The sequence below is a fragment of the Bombina bombina genome, chromosome 6, assembly GCF_027579735.1.
Source record: "Bombina bombina isolate aBomBom1 chromosome 6, aBomBom1.pri, whole genome shotgun sequence".
In the NCBI taxonomy this organism is placed as follows: domain Eukaryota; kingdom Metazoa; phylum Chordata; class Amphibia; order Anura; family Bombinatoridae; genus Bombina; species Bombina bombina.
The window spans coordinates 508,551,840-508,559,711 of record NC_069504.1 but is presented as its reverse complement, the minus strand read 5'-3'; positions in this window follow the sequence as shown (position 1 = coordinate 508,559,711).

Sequence of the window (7,872 nt, the reverse complement as noted above, 5' to 3'; positions counted from 1 at the left end):
TGTACCTGGTTAAAATAAATAATAGTTGCCTGTAAAATAAATATGAACCCTAAAATAGCTACAATATAATTATTAGTTATATTGTAGCTATATTAGGGTTTATTTTACAGGTAAGTATTTAGCTTTAAATAGGATTCATTTATTTAGTAAGAGTTAATTTATTTCGTTAGATAAAAATTATATTTAATTTAGGGGGGTGTTAGTATTAGGGTTAGACTTAGCTTTAGGGGTTAATAAATTTAATAGAGTAGCGGCGAGGTCCGGTTGGCAGATTAGGGGTTAATACTTGAACTTAGGTGTCGGTGATGTTAGGGAGGGCATATTAGGGGTTAATACTATTTATTATAGGGTTAGTGAGGCGGATTAGGGGTTAATACATTTATTATAGTAGCGGTGAGGTCCGGTCGGCAGATTAGGGGTTAATTATTGTAGGTAGCTGGCAGCGACGTTGTGGGGGGCAGATTAGGGGTTAATAAATATAATATAGGGGTCGGCGGTGTTAGGGGCAGCAGATTAGGGGTACATAGGTATAATGTAGGATGCGGCGGTGTACGGAGCGGCAGATTAGGGGTTAAAAAAAATATGCAGGTGTCAGCGATAGCGGGGGCAGCAGATTAGGGGTTAATAAGTGTAAGGTTAGGGGTGTGTAGACTCGGGGTTCATGTTAGGGTGTTAGGTGCAGACATAGGAAGTGTTTCCCCATAGGAAACAATGGGGCTGCGTTAGGAGCTGAACGCTGCTTTTTTGCAGGTGTTAGGTTTTTTTCAGCTCAAACTGCCCCATTGTTTCCTATGGGGGAATCGTGCACAAGCACGTTTTTGAAGCTGGCCGCGTCCTTAAGCACCGCTGGTATTGAGAGTTGCAGTGGCGGTAAATTATGCTCTACGCTCCTTTTTTGGAGCCTAACGCAGCCATTCTGTGAACTCTAAATACCAGCGGTATTTAAAAGGTGTGGGGGGGAAAAAAAACAGCGTTAGCTACGCGGGTCGTTACCGACAAAACTCTAAATCTAGCCGTTTGCTTGTTAAATATAAAAATGTACAGTTAGAATCTGTTAGGGAGGATATTAAGAGATTACAAATTGATTTAAATCACTATAAAGATGTTATAGAATATGCTGAGTTTGACAAAATGTTGCAAAATATAGTTGAAAGTTCTAAACAAAACATCATCCAAACTAAACATGTGAAGTTTTTGAGAGACCAGAGGGATTATTCCTCAGGTAATGTGTTTATTTGGCAGAAAGCTAGACATTATAATAAGACTTCATAAGGGCATAATAAGCCTATTACCAATACCAATGATAATACCACTATAATCATGACAGGGTGCCAGCGCAGACAAAAAAGATACAATCAACGAAGAAATCAGAAAAGGGTTTCCTTTTCGGATGTGGAGACAACAGATGAGGATTGCTCATCACAGTTTGCCTCCTCTTCCAGTGAAGAAAACTCAGTGTCTGAGTGTGAGGTTAATCAGCCTAGGGATCCAGATATAGCTGACCTAGAACATACAATTAATTCTATTGTAGGTACTAATGCCACTTTAGACACAAAAAACAAACACAAATAAGTCTTTCCCCAAATTGATAGAACAAGGAGCAATACCTTAGACATCCACTAAGGGTAGTACCCATGTTGTATCAGCACAGATCATTACTGGTGCTAATCAACAACCTAAAAGTATTCTTTATAAAGATAAAGCTGAGAAACAGGTTTTTCCCTTGTACAGAAACAATCAGAAGGGGGTGGTACACAGGGGAGCCAGAGATTAAACCATCGGTACTGTCTCAGGGACACAAAAACAATGACACCACATTAAAACAAGATAATGTTATTAATTTGTCATCTCATACATTAAGTCAATCCGAAAGGAATGTCCTTAATCTTGGTCTAGGATTTTCACCTACTAGGAACTTTAATCCATTTAGGACTATACTTGACGTTAATAAATTTGTAAGGAAACTCACGTTGAAAAAACATTTTGCAAATGATAATATTGTGAAAGATTGTTTTGAGAAAGTCCCTGATGAATTGGATAGACAAATAGAATTGACTTTTAAGGAAGCAAGAGGTCTTACTACCCTTGAATCTTTAGCACATGAGAATGAGATCATGGGAAATGAAAGTAACACTACTGTTTATCCTAAGTTTAAACTACGCTCTATTTTTTATCCGATACAGAGCAGAGGGAAAGCGCTGGAACTATATCATAAGAGGGTCATTGAGGATCTTCATGTTTTGCACTATACCACCACCACCACCATACGGCCCAACTTGTCTACTAAGGAGAATATGGCGATTAAGTCTTTACAAAACAACCATTCTATTGTTATTCGTCAGTCGGACAAGGGAGGAGTGTGGTGGTGTTGGATAGACAACAATATATTGATGAGGCTGTTCGTCAGTTGAGTGACACTAACACTTATCGTGTTCTATCATCTAACCCTACATTTCAGTTTCAGAGACAATTGAAATCCTTGGTGGATGATGGAGTACGCATGGGTATCCTGGATCGAGATACTGCTAAGTATCTTCTAGTGGATCATCCTGTGGTACCCATATTCCATCATCTACCCAAGGTACATAAAAGCGTATATAATGTTAAAGGGAGACCTATTGTCTCCGGAATAGGCTCTCTCTGTCAGAGTGGTTGGACACTCTACTCCAGCCTATTGTGGTTAACCTTCCCAGCTTTATCAAGGATACCATGCATGTTCTTCATTTACTCAAGAGCATACACTGGACTGATGACCTTAGTTGGCTGGCTATTGATGTTGTTTCGTTGTACTCAACGATCCCACATCATATGGGTCTACAAGCAGTAAAATATTTCTTGGAACTTTGCTGTGAATTGGAAGCGGATCATTTGCAATTTATCCTGTGCACCACTGGCTTCCTCCTAGAACACAATTATTTTCTATTTGAGGGGATTTACTATCTGCAGATACAGGGTACTGCTATGGGGGCAAAATTTGCCCCCTCATATGCAAACATCTTTATGGGATGGTTAGAAAGGAACTGTATCTATGCGGATAGTAATCTCTACTCTGAGTATATCATCTTTTCTAGAAGATTTATAGATGATCTTTTAATTATATGGGGGTGGAGCCAAGGCTGCGCTGAGGATTTTGTAAAATACCTCAATCATGATATGAATGGGGTTAAATTAACTTACGAGTGGCAAACCCATAACATTAACTTTTTGGATGTCACTCTCATGGGTGATAACGTAGAGAATAGGATTCATTCGAAATTGTTCCGCAAACCCATTTCTGGCAATACTATATTGCACACAAAGAGTGCTCATCAACATCATGTTTTCAAGGGGATAGCCAAAGGCCAATTTCTTCGAGCTAAAAGAATCTGCTCACAGCAAAAAGATTTTGTTGTTGAAAGCAAGAACATCAAAACTCGTCTCACTGCTAGAGGCTATTCGGCAACCCTCCTAGACAACATGTCCAAAAACGTGGATACATCTAATGACACGGATTGTTCAAAATTAATTTGATAGGAGTAAGACCAAAAAACAAAAAATTAAGAGTAATAATGGAGAAGACACACCCCTTTTTATCACCCAATATTCTACAGAATATTCTTCTGTTTGTAAAATAATCAACAACTATTTCCCAATTCTATATGGGGATAAATCTTTGAAAAGGGTGTAAATGCATGTATTCGAATAACCTTACACTGGGAAATATCTTTCCCCCAGTCAACTACCTAAAACAAGTTCAACTAGTACTTGGCTGACCACTAATGGTACTTTTAGATGTAGCAACCGACGCTGCAAAGCTTGTGACTATATTAAAGTGGGCAGTTCTTTTCAGTCATCTACTACTGGCCAAATCTTTCAGACCAAGGGCTGTATAAATTGTTCTGCATCCTTCGTGTATACCTTGTGGAATGTGCAGTCCACAATTTACAGTATGTAGGTATGACCACAAGGGACGTTAGGCCAATAATTAGAGAACATTTTGGTTATATAAAAAATGAGCAACGCTGTTCAGAGCTGTCCAGACATTTTTTAGATGTACATGAGGGTAATGTGAAAAATTTCAAATGGTGTGCTATTGAACGTATTACCAACCCCAATAGAGGAGGAGATAAATCAAAAACTTTGTCTTGACAAGAGGCATTTTGGATTTTCAAGTTATCTACTCAGGTGCCAAATGGCTTTAATTCAGAATTTGACCTGATTAACTATTGGGAATGACATTACCATTCGAATCTATGGTTTCATTTACTCATGTGTTATATACATCCTTTATTCATTCAGACATGTTATAAACTTCCCTTAATATGTTGTTCGGGCTGGTACAAAAGGCTACTTATATTAATCACTATTAATCACTAAATTATATTAATCACTAAAACACCATTATGATGAATTTTTGGTTTATTTTGTGTTGCCGTTTAATGAGACATTGTATTGTTTGAATTAATGCATTTAATTTTATTGTCCTTTATCCATCTGTTGCTCTGCTTGTATTTGTTTAGGTCTAAATCCACAGTGAGAGTCTAATATGTGTATAGATATAGCAGGTGTTCAATCACTATTTAACCAATGAGATTGTTTTGTAACTCTTTTAAACTGCTAATTGACAGATGCTCTTTAAGTCTATGATTACGGCAGTTTGCCGAAACGTGTAAGACCAGTCACTACCTGAACCTGTGTGTGCATTTTAATCTTTTTGGAATAAAGACTGTTTTTATTGGCTCTACCTTATACGGAGTTCCTGAGTACATTTGTCTGTTTCTAGTACATATAATCTCTCACACACTATTATACTCTCTGACTGAGTTTCTTTTTAAAATAAACAAATACATGCACTGCCAAGACCATGAGCTCATACAATTCTGCTCATCCTTTCAGATGACATGTTCCCTAGCAAATAACTATCCACAAAACAATATAATGACACTACATTTCAAAACACAACCAAAACACAATAGATTCTGTTGGCTGCTTGTAGTAATAATAATAATAATGATAATACACTGCCCTAAATAGTCACTTTCACAGGAGAGAGAGAGCATTGTGCATTTAGGGGTTTAAGTTTCTGTCCTATGCTTGAGCATGTGCATTAGAACAATGGGGCAGCGATCTTGTGCACACGCACCACACTAGAAACATCTTTGTGAGCTTGTGCTATTAATGTATCTAATCTTTTTTTATGTTTAGATATTTTAGACCTACTCATTTCCTGCATAAATTGCAAGATAGTGCAAAGTGACAAAATAATATGTTAGCTTCTGATTTTCGATTATTAATTTGCGTTGAACAATATAGATATGAAATGCAAGATCAGTTTTGGAAACTGATGTTAAAAGTGTGACCATAAAATACTGTATTTTTGAAATATTTAGAAAATCATGACTCCCAATCTGTAATTTACAATATATTCCAAAGAATATAAAACAAAACATTGCTTGGTCTGCTGAATATACCTGCAAAATATTAAAGGGGTGATACGTTAAATTATCATAATTAAATAACACTAACAAATAAAGACACAACAACAATATGGGAGGTTAAAGACCTGTGGATTGTATTTATTGTCAAGCACAAAACCAGCAGGTTTAACTTTTTCTTACCTGTAACCTAACAAGGTGGTGGCAATCGGGGCCTAATTAACTAACCCCTGCAAAGACGCTCGCAGGCCCAGGATACTGACATCAAGCAGAGCCTAGCTGCAATGCTACTAAACAGAGACACATGTTGAGGAGCTCTTCAGCTCACCACAGACCCAGTAGGGGTACCCTCAGGCCTGTACCTGGGGACATCATCCCTCCAGAAACCACCAACACTATGATGGCTGCCCAGTGCACGAATAAGTGCCCAACAATCCAAACTCATAGCGGATCTACACTTGGCCCTGCAAAACAAACGAATATTAACACCTAACAATTTCCATAACCTGGAAGAAAAAAACAAAAAAAGAGAACAAACTGACTCACAACCCCAATCTTAACCTTCCAGACCTATACTGCTAAGAATACCAGCGAACAAGCAAATAAATATGATTCACTGACCAACCCAGCTCCACTACAGTAGTGGCTGCCACAAACCTAAATTAGTGAGGAGCAAAACACGCTGGATTAAGCCCTGCACGCTGAACAACCCAACTCAGCACCCTCCGGAACTGAAAGCATGTTAGCGGCGAACCATTAACATGAATTAGCAATGGTAAGAACCCAGAAGGCTCTAAGAAAAGAAAGGGCGACAACAAAGTGAGGGGCATGGTCTGACAGACTGCTGAGTGGGAAGAGACAATCATATCCCTTTACCTGTTTTCGACCAAGGGATATAGCGCAACACAGCATCTCCAGCCAAACACACCTGTTCCAACATAATTCCTCCTCTTATTGTCTGCTTGAGGGAGGCACCATCTCAGCCACTCTCAGCACCACGTGGGAAGCTAAATCAAAAGCCACACCAAAAGATGTCTTGTAGCTGGACGAGCAAATGTGAGGTAAAGTCCCAAGTTGCACTGTGATAGGCTCGGGGACGTTCCTTCGACAAAGCTCCAAATGTCCTTGCCAAACACCAAAAAACCTGCCTAACCAAAAAGGTGCCAAATACTTTGCAAAAGAAAGAAATGGTAGCCAAGCGAGTAAGAACCACACCCTTTCTCTTGCAATTCAGCCAGCCAATCCAGCAGCACTGCCTGCACAAGATGGGGACCCTACCTCCTAACAAAAAATCCCATATAACGCCAGATGCCAGAGAAAAGAAGGAAAATATAGTCCATGAGCTGCTGTCCAGTAGCTGCTGCCCTAAATTGCTCCCACCATAATCTAGAAAGTATGTCAGCCACCATATTCTGCACCCGGTAGCATGCTGCACCCAAAACTCAATGTTACCCACTAGGTCCCACTAGAAAATCACAGCTTGCTCATGCAAACGAGCACCCCAGAGCTCCACAGCTTATACTGTGCTAGATTATGAGTGAAGACGTTAGTTTGCAATCCTACTCTTGCTCCTATGTGTTAACTTTGTTAGACGGAGGCTTTTTGCACGTGTTGGGTAGTGCGCGTATTAAAAGTTGAAAGTAAAAAGTTTTCGTTTGAGTGCTAACCGGACACACGCAAAAAGACGAACTTGGAATATTGCAACTGCATTAACCTATTTCCCCATAGACTTCAATGGAGGGTGAAAAGTGGGGGGTTAAATCTAACGCCCTTATTCATACTCACCCGACATGAAATATTAATATTTCACATTCCAATGTTCTTCACATAGCAGAATATTTTCTATTTATTCATAAATGCATATTTCAACATATATTTGATGTTTTTTCTGTAAAATATCTATCTATCTATCTATCTATATATATATATACTAGTCCTAAAGCCCGTGTACATGGGTCATTTTTTGAAGTACAGCGGTCCCACCCCTTGCTCTCTCTCTATCCCCCCTCTCTTTTGTGCTCTCTCCCCCTCTCTTTTGTGCTGACTCTCTCCCCCATCTCTTTTGTGCTGTCTCTCTCCCCCTCTCTTTTGTGCTGTCTCTCTCCCCCTCTCTTTTGTGCTCTCTCCCCATCTCTTTTGTGCTGTCTCTCTCCCCCTCTTTTTTGTGCTCTCTCCCCCCTCTCTTTTGTACTCTCTCCCCCCTCTCTTTTGTGCTCTTTCCCCTCTCTTTTGTGCTGTCTCTCCCCCTCTCTTTTGTGCTGTCTCTCTCCCCCATCTCTTTTGTGCTGTCTCTCCGCCTCTCTTTTGTGCTGCCTCTCTCCCCCTCTCTTTTGTGCTGCCTCTCTCCCCCTCTCTTTTGTGCTGCCTCTCTCCCCCATCTCTTTTGTGCTGTCTCTCTCCCCCATCTCTTTTGTGCTGTCTTTCTCCCCCATCTCTTTTGTGCTGTCTCTCCTCCCTC